We start from the raw sequence: 25,661 nt of genomic DNA on the forward strand, positions 1-25,661 counted from the left end.
TTATCACCATATTATTTAATTATAATTATTAAAAATATTATTATTAAAAAATCCCTACCTACCACCTAATTATTTAATATATCCTACAAAACTAACCAATTTTTATAATTTTAAAATGTCCCACCTACCACCAAAATCATTATTAAATACCTACATTCTATAAATTAATCTAACTCTATCCGCTTTCCCCATCTATCCTTCAAGAACATGACATCTTCTTCAACATCAATCTCATGTACAATTTTTAGTAAGTATTTATTTTTAATTTATTATCATATATATGTGTGTGTGTGTGTGTGTGTGTATATGTGTGTGATAATCATATTTTTATTATAAATTTATGCTCTCATTATCTATTTTACATGAATAAATGTACCTCTAATAATTATTTTTATCTTAAATTTTAGGTTAATGAAGAAATATTGAATAAAAGCCAAAGATCTTAACTCTCATAATCTATTTTACATCCTAGAAACATTGTATTTATTTTTGATAGATTTATTTTCTTTATTGGATGATGATGATGAAGATTAAGATGAAAATAAAGATCAATTTGAATGTTTGCTTTCATGAGGCTAACCCCTCTTGTATTGTAATTTTTCTCTTTTCTCTTTTATTTTTATTTTATTTATTTTCTTCTTGCTTTAGTAGTGAGATTTACATTAATACCTTGTAGAGTAGATTACATTCTTGCCTTTATTTTTTATTATTATCTTGCACTTTTAATTTGTAGAGTAGATTTATTTTTTCTCGCATAATCTTGCTTTTCATTTATGTTCTTCTCTTTTACAATTTAGATAGATTTATTTCTATGTTCATAGTGTAAATTTCTTTGTTCTTATTTTTCTTTTGTAATTAGTTTTTATCTTCATTATATTCTTTTATTTCATTTCTTGTTTTTATTTCTTAAGATGTGGAACTAATTCTTGTAGAAAATCTAGAATTGTATGAAACTAGTCTAATTTCTTTTATATTTGTGTGGATTATTCTCTTGAACTTAAAATGATTATAGGTAGGATAATCAACCAGAAAACTAATTGGTAGAAGAAGAATTTGATAATCTATGCTTATTTTGAGTGGTTTGATAGGTTATGCTTATTAATTCTCGAATTATTATATAGTTGTTGTTCTTTTCATGAATATTAATTTTGCCTAGATGATAATTTAATAGGTTATGCTTTTCTTAAGTGGTTTGATAGCTTATGCTTAATAAACATAAAGTAAAATATGATACAAAGAAAATGATTCATATTCTACAATTTAAATTAGCTAGTGGATTTAATTCTGGATTTCTCATATCTTTAATTGAATCCTCCATCTTTACTTTCTTAAATTTTCTCTTTATTCTTGATTTCCCATTATTTATTTTCCTCTTTATTTGCTTTTGTAGACACTAAAAAAAGTGCCAAGGAATAAAGCAAGGTTGAACCTTGCTACAAGCATGACGAGGTTTATCATCATAATGAACCTCATCTTAGCCAATGAAGTCCATCCGCAGACGAACCTCGTCTGACGGTACTTCACCCCTCAAAAGACGAACTTCGTCATTGAAGATGAAGTTCACCCAGAAATGAAGTTCGTCATTAAAGATGAAGTTCGTCCAGAAACGAAGCTCGTCATTGAAGACGAAGTTCGTTGTTGCCATTGTTAACGAACCTCGTGCATAGCCAAACCTCGTATGTCACAATTTCCAGAGACTACATTTAAGGAGGATTAATGACCAATAACTCACCCATTTAAGGAGAGTTAATGATCTCATTTAAATGGGAGTTAATTACCACTAACTCCCTCATTATAAGGAGAGTTAAAACCCATTAACTCACTCCATAATGGTCCTAAGCCTATAAATAGGCATGATCAACAAGAAAAAAGGAGGGGGGGGGGTAGAGAGAGGCTAGTGAAAAAAGCCTATCTCTCCTCCACTCTCATGAATCTTCATAGATTATTGGCTAATCATTTGGCCTTAGAACGTTGAAGCTCATAACGAGCATGACGAGGGTCATTATAATGATGAACCTCGTTGTTCGCGGTGAAAGTTGTTTTCATTGAAGTTATTGTTCCTTAAGCAACAGTTTTTATGTTACAAAAGATCCAATCTTTTTATAAGATCCGGTTACAACAAAATCAAAGAAAAAATAAGAAAATTACAACTTTTCTCGAACAAATCGCAAGATCCTGCTTTGCGGTCTCTTTCTTATGTGGGTTCTTCGCCTGCGCCGGGGTTAATCCGTGGACCACCGTGCGATCTTGATCCGGTTGGATCTATACGGTATGACGGGTGCTATTTCACGAAGGAAATAACAGCCGGGGGTACTATTTCGCCAAGGAAATAATAGTCTTTAGTAATCGAAATCGACCAAGCAAAATCGATACTCTTCTCGGGATCAAAAACCAAGTTTTGATCCGGAGGATAACCGTGTGGATCTCAGATCTGATCTCTTTCTCAAACTCCTGCCTTGTTTGACGTGGATGATCACCAAGAACCAGATCTGAAAATATCCAAGTCTTCAAAGCTTTAAAACTCCAAAGTTGAGCTCTCGATCCAGCAGAGTTTTGCCTCAAAAAGTTCCAACCTCCAAAACAATGAGCCTACCTCTCTATTTATAGGCATCTGAAAGCGGATCTGGGCTCAGATCTGGGCCCAGATCCGGGCTGTGGCTCGGCCAGGTGGCTCGGCCACCTGGTGGCTCGGCCACCGAGCCACCAAGAGGTGGCTCGGTGAGCCGACAAGGTGGCCTTCGGCAGCCGATGCACACCATGGGTGGGTCGGTGGCGACGGAGCCCCCCACTTTGGTGGGTGGACCAAACCCCGAGGCAAACCAAGGTGGCCTCGGTGAGCCAGCAAAGGTGGCTGGGCACGAGCTACAACCCAAGGTGGCTACGGTGGCCGCGAGCAAACCAAACAGTGTGGCTCCCGGTGAAAGCACCGGCCCCCACACAGGGTGGCTCCGTGGCCACTTGATGGCTCGGCTTTGGACGGCCTGGTGTGGTACCGTTTTGTCCGTTTTCCGGTTTTGCGGTTTATCCGATCTTTAGTGTTGATCTGGACTCTGATTTGGTAATCCGGATCCTGATTTGGCAGTAAATCCGCTTTGGTGTTCGAGTTCGAGTCTGCTCCCGGTCTTGTTTGATGTGGTGGACTCTACGGTTGGATGACTCGTTGCTTCATCGACTCGTTGGTTCGTTGGTTTGTCGAATCACCGTGCCGAGCTGTGTTAAGGGACCTATAAACAGTTTTATATGCCTACAGATACCCCCTCCAAAGTATTTCAGTCTCATTCTTTTACAGAAGAGTCTGGAATACTTTGGATATGATTGTCCCAACCTTCAATCGGTATGACGGGACTTTGGAATGGCTTCTATTCTTGATTCCTTCAATCCTCCAGGCTATTCGGTGCTTTGTTGAATGTCTGCAAGGGTTCCGGTGCTGCATTTATTGTCTGACCGTTGTCGGAATTTTGAACTTGAAGTTAATTCCTGATTTCCTGATTTTTAGCTCTTGTTTGCTGTTTCAACATAGAACCGACCATCGATTGTTGGCGTTGAGTCTTCATTTGCAACGCGTTATCCGGCGTTTGACACAGTTTATACTCATACGTCTGTCGGAGTGTTATTGAGTTATCCTTAAGAATATTTTTAGAAAAATACACTTCAGAAACTTCTCAACAAAAATAGGGAATAGTTTATACTCGTATACCTTATTGGAGTATTAAGAATTAGCTGAACCGGCCTGATAATGACCCAAAAAAGGCAGTAATTAGGCTCAAAAAATCCTCCGACCCTTCCGAATATATGGGAGAGAAATGAATAAATAAGGGACTGAACCGTCGGTCGATTTGAAGTCGTTTCGACACTCGGTTCAGCTACAATTTTGAATTTTGGTCCAAATCTGGTTCAAACTGGTTCAGAACTGGTTCAACCTGGTTCAGGACTGGTTCAGCCTGGTTCAGCCTAGTTCGGTCTGGTTCAGCCAGGACTGGTCTGGTTCAGCCTGGCCTGGTCTGGTTCAGCCTCATTTGAACTGGTTCAACCTGGTCTGGTCTGGTTCAAGGCTGGTTCACACTATAAAAGAACCCCTTTTCTCCTCTTCTAGGGCCGGCCCCCCTTCTCCCCTATTTTGGATTTTTCTCGTCCCTCGTGCATCTTTTCTCCTTCAAACCTTCAAATTTGTCTTAGATCTACCCTTCCTCTTGATCTTAGACTGAAAAATCCCTCAAAATTTCCATATATAGAATTTCTCTCAGGCCCCTCGAGCACGTGGTTCGAGCTTCCTTCAAGATCTAATTTTTGTTGGATCCTCGAGCTTTTCCTCAGGTAAATCCTCTATAATTTTGGCATATTTCATGTTTAATTCAGTATATGAATTTGTGGGATTGCATATGAGGGTTAGGGTTTGTGATTTGACGCCTCGAGCTCATCTTTCAGGGGGGAAAATTTGGAGATCTGAGGGGTTTAATTATAATAGAGAGGGGATAAAATTTTTAGATTTAGAGTTTGTCACCCTAACTAAAAATTTTTCTGTATCTGACCCCCGATTTACTTCGCAGATCACCATATCGCATATCTCGAGAGGTCAGTCCCCTGCTGCGTCGGCTGATGGCGTGCTTCCCTCCTACGCTGGTGAGCTCTTTTCTGGTGTATTTCAAAATTTGTAAATTAATCCTTTTTCCTCGTTTTGTTCTCCTTGGTGAGACAATTGGGAAGAGCCTTGGTTCTCCTTGGTGAGGATCGACACTTTAAAGATAGGTTTTGCTTGGTCAAAACCATATCTCAAAATAAATAAAGGGGGCGTTTTGAAGCTGCATTGTGCATTATAAGGCAATGATATATTGTTGATATACCCTATTTTATGAATGCACAATGTAGCCAAATTGTCTCACCCTTTATAAAGCACTGACTCTATCTTACCCATTTGTAAGATGAGTTCAACTTCCTTTTATAATTGAGACTAACAAACGCTTAATTGCTTGTTTCCAGTGGGATATCCTTCTGGAGCGTTCTCATCTCATGCGGTGTACGGGTGTCGTGACGAGTATTATTCGACCTCCGATGATTTTTTGCCTATTCCACTTACTCCTCGGTTTACTTCGGGCACGTCGACAGAGGTTGCCCAGGTGGTGAAGGAAGGTGGACACCGAGTTCTTCGACAGCTGATTACTGATGCGCCTTTCGTGAAGGATACCAGCTCTGTTCAGCCTCTCAGGAAGACTGACTTTTTGTTTGGCAACTCTGTTAGAGATCCTGATGCAGTGTTTATTGACGCCGAGCAGTGGTTTCATAAAGATGACAGTGGCTTTCTATATTTGCCTAAGATTCCTCGACACCGCTCATTGACTGAGCTCAGGCGTCAGGCCGTGACACGAGAGATGTCGTGGCGCTTGACGGAGGAGCACGAGAGCATTCATTGTGGCTATATTACTCATTAGGTAGCTCCTGGTTCGAGCAGGAGTCATATCATTGGATTGCGTCCTGGAGTATTGGGACTGGATACACCGCCGTGTAACGAGTTTTTTTGCTTCTGCTTCTACTTTAAAGAATCATCTCGCGGACTTAGGACGGGAGATGCCTGCGGCGTGCCATAGATTCTATGGCTGGGTTCATTCTTTAGACAAACTTTGGTGGGCTCGTATGACGAAGTACGTCTTATGCCGATGGAGTGAGGAGTTGCACGCTTGTGATCTATATGCAGCTGTTCGTTCCACCATGTATGGTTTACCCGTCAGCGCTAAACATTTCTTTGCTTTGTACGAGCTCTATAACCCGGATTCGAACACTTTTCTGACCAGGCACGGGGAGTTGGGCTTGGCTCTCCATGAGATGCACAGGATTTCTGGTTTGCCCATGGGTCAGATGCTATATCAGGAGTACTTTCCCTCCAACCATGAATTGAGTCAGCTGAAGGACCGCATGCCCGACCGCTATGAGACTTTATGGGATCTTACATGTCACTACCATATTGCTTTGGCGCAGTCTGAGCCTTTAGCGAAGAGGACTAAGTCACATGTGAGCCTGAAGCAGTTTGCGTGTTATCTGTTCAGGAATTTAGAGAGCAATTCTGGCGAGGCTATTTGTGAGCTGGCAACGCTTAGTCCTTCAGAGGTCAATGGTCTGTTGAAGAAGATTGATGCTCATTCCTATACCATTAGCAGTCCCGAGAGTGGCTTTCCTGCAGGGACCAAATTTAAATCATTCTTATGGCATGCGACCGCATCGATTCAGCCGATGACTCTTCTCACCGGTTACCTCGCTATCTGGTTAAAGAAATGCGTCGTCCCGTATCAGTCCAGTGACATTTTGCCATTGGAAGTGCTCTACCCAGTGGTTCAGCTTGCCTATAAGAAGGAACTTTCGCTTCTTCCGGTGATGGTAGCTAACATTCATCGAGGGCTTCGACAGATTTCTAGCACCTTCACTCAGAAAGAAGATGCACCGTCGGCTAAGATTCCTCTTTCTAAGGTGGAGCTCCCATACACTTATTTGATGGCTTGGTTCGTCCTTCATCGTCCAGATATGATGTCGGTACCTAGCACCGTAGATCGCTCTGTTCCCCTATTACAGTTGTTTGAGAATGGCAGGTGGGAGGGACGAGGATTCCTTGAAGTCAGGAAGCAGCTATAGGTACACAAGTGTTGGGTATTTTCCACTTGCTTCCCGCAGTTCTTCAGCCAATATGGCGAGTGTTTGACTGATGAGGAGAGGCCGAGGGGGACTCAAACTCATTTAGATGTCGGCTGCTTTAACTGGCTAGTGAACATTAGGCCGGGTTATCTGACCTTCCGGGTGAGTTCGGACTCATGGCGGTTTGGTGGACGGTCTCCGGGCATGGCTGTGGACCGTGACGAGCTGTACTGGTGCTAAGTTCAGTCTCCCGAGTGTTGAGCGTCAGTTAAAGCTCACCTTCTTAAGCTGTAGGTGGTTGTTAGCAGCTAACAAAACCGTCCCCGTGAAGCCGATTGCAGAGTTAGTGGCTGAGGAGGCTTCTCAGGCTGATTCTCGCGTGATTTGGGAAAATGCTCGGTCACAGAGGACGCGGAGCAAGACTCGTCGGATTGACGAAGAAGGAAAGAAGATCTTTAATTCTGCTGATGAGGCTTCAGGCGAATATCTTGAAGATTACGAGGACTGTTCCGAGCGAGGTTAACTATCTATCTTTTCCTTTTGTCTTCCAGAATTATTAATCCTGACAATTGTTTGATGTTTCAGGGACCGCGGCTGACAAGGATGAAGAATTCCGTCCTTTTTCCCAGGCGAGACCTTCGATTGTTGCCCCAGCTGCTAGGCGGAAGAGACTAGCCCACAAACCGCGTGCAGAGCCGCAAGCATCTGAGATGGATTTGGCTGGTGATGATCCTGCTAGCGACAGAGGTAATATCTACCCTGTAGACCACCCTCTTGATCATTCAGAACTTCGAACTCATGCTTTTCCATCTATATAGGAGAGCGTGGGGAGAGCGAGATGAGTCCCGATCCTGCTCCTCATGATTTTGTATTTTCTGGTGAGCCTGACTCACCACACCAGGTAGAAAAGCCTGCAGAAGCTGCCGACGTTAGGGAGACCATCAATGTAGGCCCCGATTCAGCGAATCCAGGTACATCTACTATTGACAATGTATCCTTTAGATGGCACACAAAGGAGTTGAACGATTCAGAATTCGTGCCTCCCTTAATTGTCTCTACGCTTCTTGCTCTTTTAGATAAATTGCAGGAGGCAAACGTGGATCTTGGGAATAGAGAGGCTAACACACCCATAAGAGGTAACTCATTTCCATTGGTCGTAGTCTCTTTATTCTTCTTTCGCATTTATATTTTCTTGTGTCAGATTTTTCGACTGATGATTTCGACGAGGAAGGTTTGCTCGTGGACACTTCAGATTGATGACCAATTGCCTGAAGATATGTTTCCTGAGTCTACCCTCCCTAAGAATCCCGAGGATGGTCCTTTTGGAGGTACGTGCCTCTTCTCAGGTTAATTATAGGACTAGCCATTGTTTGACTAATGCCACTATAATGTGATGAATCTGAGAATTCCGTTTTGTGTTCTACAGAAGCTTTTGTCGAGACTGATCCTGTTGAGCCAGCTGTGAGACCAACTACATCAGCTGATACATCCATAGCGGTTACACCTTCACTACCCCCAGTGACTCAAGGGGAAGAAGGTATAAATTAAGCAACTGAGAAATGTTATTTATTTCCTCATCAAGGCTTTTGACGGATTTCTCCTTTTTGTGTAGGGCTTTCTTCTCGGCTTCATGTCCTTATGAAGGAGTTATTATCAGACAACGACCCTGAGAAGATCGTCATCTGTATTGAAGTCCGCTCCTTCTTCTCCTTCGTGAATGCTATGCAATTTAAGCCTTTCCTTGATTCTAGAATAAATTCAATAAGGGATGCAGGATATCCGGATCTGGCGAAGGCTATAGTTGATGACCTTGGTTGCCTGGAGCACGAGCTTCAGATGTTATGTGAGCTCCGGGATACAGGTGCCTATTCATTCATTGCTGCCAATTTGGATGCTCTCTTACAGACATGGCGCGATACTCGAGTTTTTGCTGAGTTCGAGATTCAGGTGCAGTGGGATCGGGTAGACTGAGTTGAGGCTAACCTTGCTGTTAGATCATCTTCACTTGACGATCTTGACTTATCTATTGCCTCTTGCGAGACCAAGATAGAACAGTTCCGAAGAGGACTTCGTGAAGAAGAGGAGACTTTGAGTATCCTTCAGATGACGAAGGTACAGGATCAGCAAGCCCACACTGCCTTATCTGAGGAGTTGAAATCCTTGAAGCAGAAGCTGGTCGAGATGGAGGAGATTGCTGCGAAGACTTTAGCCACTACTGAAGAGTCCCTCAGAGCTGAATTGTAGGATGAGCTTAGGCAAGCTTATGATGAGAAGCTGTCTAAGTTTAGTCAGCAGATTTTTAGCCATAGGCTTGATGTATGATTTCATTTACTGAATATTTTGACTTTTGATCCTCTTAGTGGAACTGGTTTTATCTTTATCTTTATTATGATTCCTCATTCGGTTTGGAATGATTGACCATAATACTCATAGGATTTTTGGCAAACCCTCAGCCTTCAATGGGCTTGATAAGCCTTTACCGACTACCGTTTGAGTCGGGCTAGCATGCAGATTATCTAAATCCGTTCCGCATGTAACGTTGTGCTAAGAGAGTGAATTCTCCAAGACTTTGTGCTATGATGTTGAATACATAGGCTTCACCATTTGTTACGGGAATAGGCTACCCTGCGACACGTGTTAGGTGTTGACTTTAGGATTTTTGGCTAACCCCCAGCCTTCAACGGGTTTGATAAGCCTTTACCGACTACCATTTGAGTCGGGCTAGCATGCGGATTGTCTAAATCTGTTCCGCATGTAACGTTGTGCTAAGAGAGTGAATTCTCTGAGACTTTGCTGCTACGACTTCGAATACGTAGACTTCGTCATTGTTACGGGCATAGGCTACCCGACAACGTGTATTAGACGCTGACTTATCCCTACTTAGACTTTGGGATAGAATACCCCAGAATCGAACTCTGGTGTCTTTTTCTACGGAGAAAGACTAAACCGGCGACGCGTGTTAGGCGTCGGCATATCCTTTCTTAGGATTCAGGATGAAATTCCCCTTGCGTGTAAGGCATGGATTTTGGTGTTATTAATAACAACCTGCCACAATGTTTAATATGTGGGCGGGTGTTCTTTTTACGGTTAAGAACTAACCGGCAGCGTGGGTTAAGCGCAGACTTATCCCTGCATAGGTTTCAGGATAGAATACCCCAGAATCGAACTCTGGTGTCTTTTTCTACGGAGAAAGACTAAACCGGCAGCGCGTGTTAGGCGCAGACTTATCCCTGCTTAGGATTCGGGATAAACTTCCTAGGATGAATCCTAGATTGACAAATTCTTGAAAAAGGCTGGTGCGGGAAAGGAAGAATTTTATGTTCTATTTCCCGGTCTTCTTTTAGGGTAAAGACGAACCCGAACACAAGGAAGGAAGAATTTTATATTCTATTCCTTGATTTTGGAAAGGAAGAATTTTATATTCTATTTCTAGCACAAAAGAAACTAGAAGTAGGATCTCCACTCCGAGAATCTGGAAGATCTAGATAAACTTACCTTTTATAGGATTGGTTATCTAAACTGAAGATGAGTTTCTCATTTATCGAAGTGAAATTTCAACTTCGGTTATAACCATGAGAAGGCTTAACCAAAGAGAAAAAGAAGGGAGTTCTTTCGTTTATCGAAAGGGGACTCTGAACTGAAAGTGGACCTCTTGTTCATGGAAAGAGTCAAGAGGGCCAGAAAGACACTTTTGGTGGACTCACTGTCAATTAAAATTGAATAGTGAGGGATTTTGGTGGTGAAAATGATTTTGGGTTATCCTCTAGAATATTAAGTGTAATATTCTTCAAGGAACTTCCCGGTAAATGGGTTATCCTGAATGTACTAGGGATAGTACTTTTTCAGGAACTTCCCATTTATTGGCATTAATTGCCTGGCGCCCTCTTGAGTAATTAGGCGATATGCGCCGTTTGAGTAGACTGTGTCTATCACAAACGGTCCTTCCCATTTGGGTTCAAATTTACCTTTCTTCTTGGAGTTGAGGATTATCGGTCGGCGAGCAGCGAGGACCAGATCTCCTTCCTTGAAGCTTCTCTGTCGGACTCTTTTGTTAAAAGCCCTAGATATTCTGGCTTGATAAAACTCAATGTGTTGTTGAGCTTCCAAGCGCTTTTCATCCAACATTTCGAGTTCTTCGAGACGTTTCTGATGTTGTTCTTCTATCGTCATCTCGGTTGCGAGAGCAATCCGAAGGGATGGGATTTGGATTTCCAATGGTAACACAGCTTCACATCCGTATAACAACGAATATGGGGTAGCTCCTGTAGGTGTGCGTATGGTGGTACGATAAGCCCAAAGTGCTTCACCGAGTTTATCATCCCAATCTCGTTTATTGGTCTTCACGAGCTTTGATAGGATCTTAATGATCGTTTTGTTAAACGCCTCAGCTAATCCATTCGCAGCGGGATAATAAGCTGTTGACGAAACATCTTGAATTTTGAACTTGTCACAAAACCTTACGAAGGCGTTGCTTATGAACTGTGGACCGTTGTCATGAATGATCCGTCTTGGCACGCCGTGTCGGTATATGACATGATGTTTGATGAAATTGATGACGTTGTTCGTCTTCACTTCTCTGAGCGGAATTGCTTCAGCCCACTTTGAAAAGTAATCCGTGATTGCGAGAATGAATCGATCACCTTTGACTGAAGGGGGAAAAATAGGACCGACAATGTTCATACCCCATGTCTCGAACGGCCAAGATGTGGTTGACGTGTGTAAACGCTCCGGTGGTTGGTGCATATAATTTGCATGTACCTGACAAGCATGACACTCTCGGGCGAATTCGATTGCGTCATGAACCATTGTTGGCCAAAAATATCTCATTCTCCTGATGCGATCATACAGTTTGGGACCGGGCTGATGCGCACCACATTCTCCTTCGTGTGATTCCTTAAGAACTTCGTCTGCTTCTTTGTTCAAAAGGCATCGGAGTAACAAACCATCGTACCCTCGACGGTATAACGTATGGGTCTCGGTATTATAGAAGAATCTTGGTGCTCTTCGGCGGATTGATTCCCTTTCTTTTACATCCTCTGGCAAAATACCATATTGGATGTAGTCAATGATAGGAAAACGCCAATCTCGGGACTCAGACCCAATTTGAGTTGAATTCACCTCCTTGGCATTTATGTTTTTATCATCTTCCTCTTCAATATCCATATCGTATATGGGTATGCAGAGTTGATGCGTCCTTACAGTGACTAATAGTTCAGTTTCGGGAGGCTGCGCAAGTGATACCGCTAGTGCTGTTAGTGCATCCGCATAAGCGTTCTGGAGACGAGGGATGTATTCAATAAAGAATTCTTCAAAAGAATCTGCCATTTTGATGGCCTCCTGGTGGTATGGGATCAGGTCTTGGTTCCTGACTTCATACTCTCCACGGACTTGGTTGACTATCAATTGAGAATCCCCAAAAGCTTCGAGATATTCGACCCCCAGCTCCTTGGCGAAACTGAGTCCAATGAGAAGTGTGTTGTACTCGGCTACGTTATTGGAACACGAACTAGTCAGTGAATAAGCCCGAGGCATCACATGCTTCCCCGGGGAAATTAAGACAACTCCAACTCCGGAGGAGACTTTAGGACATCTGGGGGTTATTGCCCTATTAACTGCCCTCGAAGCACCATCGAAGTATAATTTCCATACTTGTTGGTACGATGTAGTGTTAACCTCGTGGGTTTCATCCGGCACGTCATCATATACTTCTGCTGTATCCGTTGTCGGGTTTGCCACCAAAAGATCACAAATCGCTTGTCCTTTGATCGACTTCTAATGCTTGAAGTGCAAATCATATTGGGACAAGAGAAGGGCCCACTTCGCTAACGGCCCATTTCGCTAATCGCCAATTCATAGAGGCCGGTTGCGTCATAAATACCCGTACTGGATTAACGTTAGAAATGACGTAAATCGTCTGTCCAACCAAGTAATGCCGCATCTTTTGCATTGCGAATACCAATGCGAGGCACTCTTTCTCAATCATCGGATACCAAGACTCGGCGCCTATCAAGGTCCGACTTAGGTAATAGACTGCCTGTTCGTGATCATTATCATCGTCTTGTGCTAGTAAAGCACTTATCGAGTGGTTCATCGCCTTGAGATAAATCAAGAATGGTCTACCTGATTTTGGTGCAACGAGAACAGGAGGATTCGTCAGATATGTTTTGATATCTTCGAATGCTTTTTGGCAGGCATCGTCCTAAATAAATGACACACCTTTCTTGTTTAGCTTAGAGAACGGTTGGCACTTCCCTGAAAGATTTGAGATGAACCGCCGGATGTAAGCTAACCACCCTTGCAATCCTCTGAGTTCTCTTAGATTTCTAGGGGGTTGCAGTTCATGTATCACCTTCACCTTATTAGGATCGATATGATACCTTTAGTGGTGACGACGAATCCGAGGAATTTTTCGCTGGACATTCTAAGGAAGGATTTAGTGGGGTTCATCTTCAATTGATGACTCCGCATGAGATCGAACATCGTCCTCAAGTCCTTGATGTGATCTTCTTTGTTGCGGATTTTTACAACCAAATCATCAACGTAGCATTCGACTGTTTTCCTGAGATGTTCTTGGAAAATCTTAGTCATTGCTCGCTGGTACGTGGCGCCTGCATTCTTTAGACCGAAAGGCATCACCGTGTAGCAAAAGACACCAAGAGGCGTTCTGAACGCTGTATGCTTCTCATCATCTGGGTGCATCTTGATTTGGTTATACCCTGAGAAACCATCCATAAAAGACATTCTCTCAAATCCACATGTATTGTCGATAATGACATCTGTGATTGGGAGAGGAAAGTCGTCTTTTGGACATGCCGTATTCAGGTCCCTGAAGTCAATGCAAATCCTGATTTTACCATTTTTCTTCATGACTGGGACAATATTAGCTAGCCAGTCTGGATGTTGTTCCTCTCGGATAAATCCTGATTCGATTAATTTCTTAACCTCTGCCTCGATGGGTTCCATAATCTGCGGACGAAACCGTCTTTGCTGTTGTTTGATAGGTTTGGCATCCGACTTGATATCGAGGCGGTGCATTGCTACATTGGGGTCGAGCCCTGGCATGTCTTCATAGTTCCACTCGAAGACGTCAATATATTCAATGATGAGAGCAATTAATTCCTCCTTCTCATTTGAGGGAAGACTATTGCTGATGAATATAGGTTTTGGGTTGGCCTCGTCACCCATGTTAACTTGGACTATTTTATCTTCAGTGGGTCTCTGTTCGAACCTATCACCATACTGCATATTCAGGTGATGAACCCATGGGTCTTCCCATGTTGGCATTTGATCATCGTTCTCCATTGTGGACGGATCAGCTGTAGCCATGTTCGCCATTAGGGCTTTGAATGCTTCCCCCAGACTTGTATGGAATCCCATTCCGAGGAATCTGACGAATTTTCATCTTTGTATTGCTCAGATGATTGGTTATTGATTAACCAGCAACATTCGTCTTCTGAAGAAGATTCATACCCTAACCCTCGTCCGTATTTATAATAATCATCGGGTTTCCCTTTTGGTACATATGCCACCTTGGTTGGAGTACGAGGACCTCGATCGAAGTATAGACCTTCTCCGAGTGTGAAATCATACCCCTACTTTTCCATGAGCTTGCGCGCTTCCGGACTATACTTAGATAAATGCTGACCAGGTTTGTCGTCATCTTTATCTTCACTTAGGAAATGATCTGGTAACGGAGAGCTTTTTCCTTTACCATAAATTACTTCTTTTGCACCTCCTATCTTGTTCGGGATGATCATGGTTGTTCCGAAAGAATGTTGGAGGCGTTCCTTTGTTATATAGGACGATCGAAGCGGCATATACAAATCAGGATTATCGTACAATTCTTTTATCACATCATCAAGAGACAGGGAGTACTCTAAATCGTTATTTATTTCATTATTGGCAAGTTGCCAGTTACAACTGCCCTCTGACGATTGTTCATCGTCAAGGTTGATTACAAAGGGTACAATGTCGTTTAAAACATAACCTCCATTGTAATCAAATCCGGCTTCGGTATCAGCTTCTTCTCCATTGTCCGTGCTATGGGCCGATGATTCAATATCGGATTCGTTACCATAAAGGAGAGAATCAGTGAAATAATTCTCATACCCTTTGAATGGTTGCTTATCCGCGACCACCGTCCTGACCTTATTATCAGTGTCGACATATTTCAAACCCTGATGGAGAGAGAATCAGTGAAATAATTCTCATACCCTTTGAATGGTTGCTTATCCGTGACCACCGTCCTAACCTTATTATCATAGTCGACATATTTCAAACACTGATGGAGAGTGGAGGGGATTATAACGTTACTATGGATCCAAGGTCGACCCAATAGTAAGTTATATGAAGTCTCGGCATCAATCACATAACATGTGACTTCCGTCTTCAAATCACCCATTTGACATTTTATTCAGATTTTACCCAAGGGTCTTGACCCGCTAGTATTGAATCCATAGATAACAGTGCCTGTGGACGCCAACTTACTAACTGGAATGTCGAGGAAATGCATCAAGCGAAGCGGCATATGGATTCGGTTGACTTTGCTGGAGCCAATGTACCCAATGAAATATAGGGGTCGATCATGGTTTGAGTTCTTTGTCTGCATATCCTCTTTGGTGAAGGTAATGCAGGGAAGGTTTTTAGCCGCTATATTGCAGTGTTGAATTAACGGTCCTGGCTCTTCAAGTGCCGGCTTGATCCGAGTAAGGAACACTTCTGAATTGGCCAAGTCTTCTTGCAAGGCTTCTCTGGTTTCTTTAGACAACCGTAGCAACTCATACAATGTTATCCGCGCTGGGATGTTAGCTAGTTAAGCCATAATATCGAAGACGTGCGGAGTGTTCGAGCTTTCCGGTTTATCTCTTCCAATCGGACGATTGAAACGAGACTGCTTCAGATTCTGAACCTCCTGGGGCCTCTTTTCTTTCTGTTTATCAACCGGCTGTCGTCGAGCTTCTTCAACCGGTCTAGGAGTCGTAATCACACCCAGCTCCGTAAGAGTTTTGGCTGGTCCTAGTTTAGTCACCCCCTGCTCAGCTAACTGATCGCTAGGTGATGGATAGTTGAAGCGATACTCATTTCCGCTTCTAGTGGCAAAGACTTCTTGTTCTTCATCGGAGAGAGGGAAGGTAGAAGCTTCATTATCATCTTCTTCGAAGATCACGGAGGTAGCATTGCAGGACTTGCCTTTACCCTTTTTGGTCGAGGAAGTCGTCCACTGATCGTCTTTAATTAGATCGGGATGCACCCAGAGGATTTCGCCGTTTGGGGTTGTGTGTGGCACAAGTCCTTTTTGGCGCTGTCCATATGGGTCGTCATTCACTATCTTCATTCCAACTTTGGTGATGCGTTCTAGTTCAAACCATGCTGTGGGCACTAATCCAAAGCTGATCGATACTGCATTTGCTCCGACATTCTTGGACGGCTTCGGGGTTATGACGCCTACATCAATTAATGCCTGGATACTGCATTTGCTCCGACATTCTTGGACGGCTTCGGGGTTATGACGCCTACATCAATTAATGCCTGGATTTTATCCTTAAGATGGTAGCATGACTTTGTAGGGTGATGGACCGCTCTATGGTATGCGCAATACGTCGGATCCGTCACTTTGCTAGCCCCTTCTTGATCCACGATCGATGGCAGCTGGATTTTGTTATTTTCCAACAGGTACTTAAAGATACCGGGAACTTCGTCATCTTTGAAGGAGTACACCTTAGGAAATCTTGGCTCCGAAGATTTTTGCTTCTGAGGACGTTGTTGCCATTGCGACTGCGATTGTTGTGGTGCTCGTTGCTGCTGTTGTTGCTGAGGTTGCAATTGGAAAGTTTGATTAGCATCAACTGCATTAGTATGTGCCTTACCTTTCCCTCGTGGGACGAAATTCTGCTGTGGAGCATTCGTCGCCTGTTGGCCCCTTTCCGCCTTCTTCCTTCTGAGGAATCGCTCGGCTTGCTCTCCTCGGACCTTCAAATCCTTCCATGTTTTGGATGGAGCTGTCCCCATTGATTCCAACATGTCCAATACGAGGTTGTTGTGGCAATTCTGGAGAATGAACTCCTCAGTGATCGGGTCCCGACAGTTCATCGCCTTGTTCCGGAACCTTTTAACGAAGGTATCAACCAATTCCCCGTCTTTTTGTTTCTCGTCAAGCAACGACTCGATGGATATCTCGGTGTCGTCGTCGAAGAAATTGGTGAGGAACTTAGTTTCCATGTCGTCCCAGCTATTCACGCTTCCTGGCTTGAGGCGGCGATACCAATCGAAGGCGGCTCCACGAAGAGTGCCAACGAAGGACCGTACCATCAGAGGCTCATTACCAGAGATAACCCCCAGGTGTAATTTGAAGTAAATCAAATGCTGAGTGGGTGAACCCATCCCATTAAACGGCGTGAAGTTAATTAGATTGAACTTCGCCGGATACGGGATTGATTCCCATTCTCTTGGGTATGGACAAGGAATGCCCATCTTCTTCATCTCTTGAGCGGAAATTAATGTATTGATTTTGCTCTCGAGGTTTTTAATCTTCATGTTTTCACCTGTGTTTTCTCTAGTATTCTCATTACCACCCCCTGCATTGACGGGAGGATTATTGGCATTATGAGCTTCATTCGCATTTGTGTCCTCATCTTCCTGATTAACCTGGTTACGACGACTTGGTTCGCCTTGCTGGTTTGTCAGTGCTTGGATTTGTTGGTCATGCATTTCTCTCATATTCTGTATGGCCATCTGCATTTCGAACCTGAAGCTCTCATGTTGTTTAGCCATGGCTTCTTCGAGTATCTTGGCCACTTGTTCCGCACTTATCATAAGTGACTCGCAGGGTTGTCCTTCGCTGGATACCGTATTATCTGATGCCACCGCAGAGCCGGCATCCGATTCTTTATCTTCTGAAGGTAACCTTGTCCGAATCCTACTATAAGTTGCTCGTATGATGGCTCCAGACTGCAGACGTGTTATACGCCGGGATGCTTCCGGAATCGACTTGGGATTATCCCGTGTCGATGTCCCTTTGCTGGTCATATTAGTGGTGACCCTCGTCTTCTTCGTTGGAAACGCCTAGGTCTTGGTTTTGGCGTTTCAGTACTGAGCCTTTCGAAAGCCGAAATTCTCTCGGGGACTGTATTGGTGCAGTTACACTCCGACAATACTGCCCGAATGAGTTTGGAACAGGGGCATTGAGTCTTTAGTTATCGAGGACTCCTTTTCCTGGTTTTACTTGTACCCTCAACACGATAGTACAACTCATCGGTTTGAAGGTCGGAGTAACCTATCGTGTGTTGGCACGACTTCTCAGGTATAATGCTATCGTCATCAGACGATAATGTTTCCCTCTGAGGGCGAATTGCCTTCTTTGGGCTTTCAAGAGTCATGCGCCTCGAAACATGCCTTTGTGGGCGTGAGTTCTCAGCGGGCTCCTGGACTTCAATGCGCAAATTGGTGCGCCTAGCTGGCATGATCTCTTTGTCATGTTGAGGGTGGCGGCAACCCCCAGCATGTTGAGTCGTTCGGGGCTTCTTTATCGGGCCCAAACGTTCTTGAACTGGAGCTTTGCATCGTCCATCGGAAAGTGGACCGAGGCACTCCAAAACTGACTTCTTTCTTCGAGATGATTGTGCGTGATCTCCCGGAGTAGCTATGGGAATTATTGGCGATTTAGGTTGGTTCGCCGGAGGTTGAACTTTTGCTGAAGGCTGCAAAGGTTGCTCTTTAGAATGAATCGCCGCTTCAGACTTCGGCCTCCAGACTTGGCGGGTTGGTGGCGGATTTTTGGCCACTTCCTTCTGCAGGCCACTTCCTTCTGCAGTCTTCTGCGGGCTTCTTGGACTTGAGCCCGTGCTTGCGCTGACAGTGCGTGGTGCTTGCGAATGCGCTCATCAAGTGTTGAACGATTCCGTTTGACACGGATCCATTCATTCGTTGGCGGCTTGGAGAAGATGCCATTCATTGTTTGTTGAGGCTGTTTGCCTCTCCTGCTCTTCAGGTCCGCGTTATAGCGGATTCCGTCAGTGGACTCCATTGCCTTCGTGAGTTGCCGCGCCAGGCGTTGACGTCGCCTCTGGCGGGCTCTCTTTGAGAGAGTCACTACGCCCTCAGCGGCGGAGGAATTGGCAAGAATAGGCTTGACCTGGTTGGAGGTCGGTGGAGCTTCACCCGATGCAACTTTGGCATCAATTGGGGTGAGGTCTTCGTTGGCATTCTGCACTTCTTCGTACCAACGGACTTTTCTCCTGGAGGAGAACTTCTTGGATTGGTCGAATTCATACTCGCCCTCCTCCTCGACCGGGATCGAGATCCGCGGCTGCGACGCAATGATCTCGGCAGCGAGATCGGTGGCTCCCACTGTGGTCGCCAGATTGTTCGCGATGAAAGTTGTTTTCATTAAAGTCATTGTTCCTTAAGCAACAGTTTTTCGGTTACAAAAGATCCGGTCTTTTTATAAGATCCGGTTACAACAAAATCAAAGAAAAAATAAGAAAATTACAACTTTCCTTTTCTCGAACAAATCGCAAGATCCTGTTTTGCGGTCTCTTGCTTGTGTGGGTTCTTCGCCTGCGCCGGGGTTAATCCGTGGACCACCGCGTGATCTTGATCCGGTCGGATCTATACGGTATGACGGGTGTTATTTCACGAAGGAAATAACAGCCGAGGGGATTATTTCACCAAGGAAATAATAGCCCTAAGTAATCGAAATCGACCAAGCGAAATCAATACTCTTCTCGGGATCAAAAACCAAGTTTTGATCCGGAGGATGACCGTGTAGATCTCAGATCTGATCTCTCTCGAACTCCTGCCTTATTTAGCGTGGATGATCGCTAAGAACCAGATCTGAAAAGTCCGAGTCTTCAAAGCTCCAAAACTCCGAAGTTCAGTTCTCAATCCGGCAGAGTTTTCCTGCCTTGTTTGACGTGGATGATCGCCAAGAACCAGATCTGAAAATGTCCAAGTCTCTCAAAGCTTCAAAACTCCAAAGTTGAGCTCTCGATATCCAGCAGAGCTTTCACCTCAAAAGTTCCAACCTCCAAAACAATGAGGCCTACCTCTCCTATTTATAGGCATCTAAAAGCGGATCTGGAGCTCATCTGGCGCCCAGTCGAGCTTGTGGCTGGCCACGCGGTGGCATCGGCACCGAAGCCCACCAAGAGGCTGGCTCGCGTGGGCCACCGAGCACCAAAAGGTGGCTCGATGAGCCACCAAGGTGGCTCGGCCACCCGAGCCACCAGATGGGTTGGCTCGGGTGAGCCATCTTGCCGTGACTCGGCCACCGAGCCGACCACAGGTGGCTCGGCCAACCGAGCCCACCAAAGGGTGGCTCGGCTTTGGCCGAGCCCTCCGGGTGTGGTACCGTTTTGTCTGTTTTCCGGTTTTGCGGTTTATCCGATCTTTAGTGTTGATCTGGACTCTGATTTGGTAATCCGGATCCTGATTTGGTAGTAAATCCGCTTTGGTGTTCGTGTTCGAGTCTGCTCCCGGTCTTGTTTGATGTGGTGGACTCTACGGTTGGATGACTCGTTGCTTCATAGACTCGTTGGTTCGTTGGTTTGTCGAATTACCGTGCCGAGCTGTGTTAAGGGACCTATAAGCAGTTTTATATGCCTACACTCGTCTCAAACAACAAAGCTTGTCATTGGAAACAAGATGTGAAGCTCGTCATTGGAAATGAGGTTCGAATCTCATCATTGGAAATGAGACTTGACATCAAAGACGAAGCTTATCATTGGAAATGAGGTTCGAAGCTCGTTATTGGATACGAGGTTCAGAGTTCATCATCGGAGGTGAAGTTCGTCAATGAAAACAAAGCTTGTCATCAGATTTAAAGCTCGTCAGTGAAGACGAAGCTCATTATTAAAGAAGCTCACGAGGCTCGCCACGCAGCGAGGCTCGACATCAAAGACGAGGCTCGTCACGTAGTGAGGCTCGACATCAAGGATGAGGTTCGCCAACGCAATAAAGTTCGTCACCCACATTAAATCAGGCTGTAATGGTCACGAAGACCCAGTCAGCCACATGGGCTAGATTCAAGGAGTCAGTTATGCCACGACTCTATAATTTCAGTACATCAGTTACGCCCATGACTCCACAATTATAGCACGTCGGTTACGTGCTCAAACTCCTATAGATAGCCGCGAGTAGCTATGAAGAGGGAGTTGGTTGATCATTAATTAATTAGAGATTTTTAAGCTTGGACTTCACAAAGCATCAGAGATCAGAGTTTCTGCATGCTGATTCAGAGTACGAACCTCGATTCCATCCGGTTAACGAAGGTCAGAAGCTCTTGTGATCTTGTTCTGATCGTCAACCGGAGGCAAGCTCGACTCAAGCATCGGGGGAAGCATCATTTCACCACCAAGAACCTACCTTAAACAAAGGAGAAGCTGAATTTATCTTCTCTTCCCCTGTAATTGAGAGAGAGAGTGAGTGATTGTAAGGGTTTCGTACCAAGTAATCGAACCCATTTCTTAAAACAAGAGAATCAATCAATCCTTAAATTTTTCAACCCTACAGACAATGGCGACCATAGTGGGAGCAGCTATTCTCTCCGACAAGATGGTGGTGGCGCAATCAGACAAGATTGCAGTGGGAACGGACGTCGAGACTCTGGTCATCGAATTTGACCAGTCCAAGTATGAGGATTTTCTTTCCTCGGGTAAGTCTAGTCCCACGAAGGCACATAAGTGTCATCGAGTCTCGTATGAGACTCAGCCCAAGTGGCTCCTGATGATTCAACTCGAGTTAATCTCGAGGAAAAGTCCAAGCCCCTCAAAGAGGAGGCTCTAGAAACTAGTCGCCAGGCTAAGAAATAGGTTGTTAAGCAACCTAGCCGAACTTCGGCTTCTACTAGCCAAATTATGGCTTTTGAAAATGAACCTTGCTCAGCTCTGGCTAAAGCAAAGGTTTCTACTGGTTCATTGTCGAGACGCGCGCGACAACATCAGCGTCAGAACCTAGCTCGCCGTAGGGCCTGAGCTTTGGTCTTGCTAGACGGTTTTCATTATCGATCGAAGGTTAATCAACCTAAGGTCAACAAGTCTGACGAGGGTCAGGTGAATGAGGAGCATCCGAAAGACGGACCTCACCCTTGTACCTGAGTAGGCTCCGATAACGAACCTTATTCTCGAAAAGAGGTTCAACAGTTTCAACAAGCGGTTCATACCGACATTCGTAAAGAAAACGAATCTCAGGATAAGAGACAACTAAGAAGGCACAAGCGTCGAGCTCGTTCTACCAACGAATGCCGCCGCATGAATGATGGAGTTCGTCAGTCTACCCAAGTTCATCAACCTCTATCATTCAGAGGGTCTTACTTGGGTAAAGCCAAGATGACGGAGTCGACTGGGGTTGTCTAGCTGGTGACCTTCGGGATTATCTTACGCGCAAGCGTAGCATGAACCAAATGCAATCTCATTGTTGTTGTGAGAAACTCATTTCTGTAGTACTTTCCCAATGTTCATGTAGGGAGTCAACTCATAAACCTTCAGTCTTCGAACAGTTAACTAAACCGTCGATGGTCTCATCATCAAGAAGAAGACGCTTTCGTCCTAAGAAACAAGCACCCAAGAATCGCCACATTGAAGTGACGATGAACATGGTCACAAGGGCAAGAGTAAAGCTTCGGCTTATTCCTCTGAATCTTCTGATCCTGAATACTCTGCAGGACTATGCAAAATACTTGTCGAAGGATAGGGAGTGTATCAACACACTCGTACTTGTACTGGTGCGGTGATCTCATTTGGTTATCGTCGATTAGCGGGCATCACAGATGAGATTGAGGAAGAGCCTGAAAACTCAGCTATTGCAACCTCTCAGCCTTCTAACACCGATCAAAGTGAACAAGCAAGTGCTCACATGGCCGGAAGTGAGGAGGACCTGGCGAGGCAGGTGGAAGAGCAACAATCAACCATCCTCTAACAACAGGAGTCTATCAGACGCTTGGAGGATATGGTGGACAAACTCCTCAAGGAGAAGAAGAAGAAGAAAGCCACCGCCGAATCCTCAGGATCAAGGCACCAGCGACCTTCACCCAGTGCTCGGGAATCTATCCATCGAAACCAAGATGGCGATAATGCAGAAGATGAGGAAGAAAATATTTTTGATATTCATTCTGAATCATCCAAAGCTAAGTCCAATCCTCGTAAGAATGACCGAGATCAGAAGTTGGACGATTTCCAGAAGCAGCATGAGGCTTTAAAGCTTCAGAGGAACTTCAGAGAATTAGGGGTCGTCAGGCCATACCCTGCCGAATGGGACTCCGTCCCTTATCCTCTAAAGTTCAAACCACTCAGCCTCCTGTAGTTTGATGGCAAGGGTTCTCCGACCCAGCACATCTACTATTTCCAAGCGCAGACTGGACACATAGTGGGGAATGATCCTATTATGACTCGACTGTTCATAAGCACCCTTAAAGAAGTTACTTTTGAATAGTTTCGCAAGCTGGAACCATGCTCCATCAAATCTTGGGCTGATATGGAAAGGCTCTTTATAACCAGATTCTTCGACGATGTCATAGAAGTATCTATGGCCACCCTACTAACTGAAAAGCAGAAGAAGATAGAGTCTGTCAGTAACTTTGTCAAGAGATTTAGAAATCGGTCGCTGCATTGCTGTGATCAAGTCTCTGAAAGTATGTTAATTGAGATGTGTCGCAATAATCTCCCGATCTATATTTTATCCAAGATTAGAGCGGCGAAGACCCGAACTTGGAAAGAGCTTTTTTGCTAAGGAGAACAGGTTGAAAGCATGCTCAATAGGCTAAATGGTGAAGAGCCATGTGATTTTCAAGGAGGTGATGACCAAGACAACCTCACCCCTGAATCTTCATCAAAGCAGAAGGGCAAATCTTCAGATAGCCACTTTCAACAGAAGTATGACTTCCAAGATGATCAAGTCACCCCGATACTCAAATCCTATCAAGGCGAAAAAGATCAAGCTCTCAGAATCAATGCGACCTGAGGAGATGTCGAGAACGGATGATCCCAACTATTATGTGTACCATAGAATGGTTCATCATCCCACCTCTAAATGCTACACCCTGAAGGATAAGATCCAAGCCTTATTAGATACATGAGTTTTTACCCTTCAATCCTGATTTATAGCTATCGTTGGAGTAGGGGTAGTCATGGTTTCTCTGGAAAACCATGTATTATCTTAAGCTTTCTCTCTGATGAAACCATGACGACTCGAAGCTCGTCATAAATCAACTCCAAGGTGAGTCTGATGTCAGACGTGAGCATTTGGCCCCTTACCAGAAAACTATCATGTTAATGATTACCTCTGATAGTCATTTCTGTTCGCGGGGAAAACTGTTTTCTTCATTGAAATAATTGTCATCTTGGATTACAAAGATCTGGTCTTTTATAGATCCGGTTACAACTAAATCAAAGAAAAAAAGTAAAAATTACAACTTTCCTCTTGTGAACAAATCGCGAGCTCCTGTTTTGCGGTCGCTCGCTTTGGTGGGTTCTTTGCCAACGCCGGGGTTAATCCGTGGACCACCGCGCGATCTAGATCCGGTCGGATCTACATGATTATACGGGTATTATTCCACGAAGGGAATAATAGCCGGGAGGGATTAGTCCACCAAGGGAATAATCGCTCGGATCTCGAGATCTAAGACCAAGTTTAGATCTGGAGTGTGATCTCGTGTAGATCTCAGATCTGTTCTTTCTTCCTCTCGAAATTCTGCCTTTTCTGACGTGGATGCTCGCCGAGGATCAGATCCGAATGTGCAAGTCTTCAGGTCTTCAAAGCTCCGAGTTCACTCTTCAATCCAGCAGAGTTTCGGCTCTTGAAAGTTCCACCCCTGAAAATGAATACCACTTGGCCTATTTATAGGCACCCAGATCTGTGCCTAGGCACAGATCTGGGCCGGCCACCTCAGGGTGGCTCGGCTGCCGAGCCACCTACCTTGAGGTGGCTCGGCTTCTGTCCGTGATTCGGTTGATTGAGACTCTGATTGGTTGATCTGATTTGGCAGTAAGTTGGATTCCTGATTTGGCAGTAAATCCGCTTCTGAGTTCGAGTCCGAAATTGATCTTGATTCGATCGTGATTCGTCCGAGTCCGCTCTCGGTTGGATGACTCGTTGATTCCTCAACTCATTAGCTTGATTCTGCACGCGGGTGGATGCATTCCGTCGCTTCTGTGCGATTCGTCGATCTCGTCGCCTCGTTGGTTCGTCGGTTTGTGCCGAGCTATGCTAGGGGACCTATAAGCAATTTTATATGCCTACAGATACCCCCTCCAAAGTATTTCAGTCTCGTTCTTTTATAGAAGAGTCTGGGATACTTTGGATATGATTGTCCCTACCTTCAGTCGGTATAACGGGACCTCGGAATGGCTTCTGTTCTTGACTCCTTCAATTCTCCAGGCTTTTCGGTGCTTTGTCGAAAGTCTGTAAGAGTTCCGGTGCTGCATTTATTGTCTGACCGTTTGTCGGAATTTTTTGAACTTGAAGTCGATTCCTTTTAGCTGACCATTGATTGTGGCGTCGAGTCTTTATGCACAACGCGTTGTCCGGCGTAGTGTGGTTGAGTTATCCTTAAGAATATTTATAAACAATATTCTCCAGGAACTTCTCAAACCAAAAATAGGGAATAGTTTATACTCATATACCTTATTGGAGTATTAAGAAGCAGTTTATACTCGTATACTTTTCGGAGTGTTTTCTGCGCCCAAATGCGCTGAACCGGCTTAAAATGAGCCAAAAAAGGCAGTAAATCGGTTCAAAAAATCCTCCGACTCTTCCGAACATGTGGGAGAAGAGTGAGTAAATGATGGGCTGAATCGTCGCTCGATTTGAAGTTGTTTCGATGCTCGGTTCGGCTTCAATTTGGATTTTGGTTCGAACTGGGTCCGGTCCGGTTCGGTTCGGTTTGGTTCAACCCGGTTCACCCTATAAAAAGGGGTTTTTTTTTTCTTTTCTTTTCTTTAACCTAGGGCCGGCCCCCCCTCTTGCCTCCTTTTTTGCTTTTTTCTTCCCTCGAGCGTCCGATCTCCTTAAAAACTCGATATTCGTCTCAGATCTAGTACTCCTTTTGATCC

Source organism: Asparagus officinalis, chromosome 10 (genome assembly GCF_001876935.1).
Source record: "Asparagus officinalis chromosome 10, Aspof.V1, whole genome shotgun sequence".
Classification (NCBI taxonomy): domain Eukaryota; kingdom Viridiplantae; phylum Streptophyta; class Magnoliopsida; order Asparagales; family Asparagaceae; genus Asparagus; species Asparagus officinalis.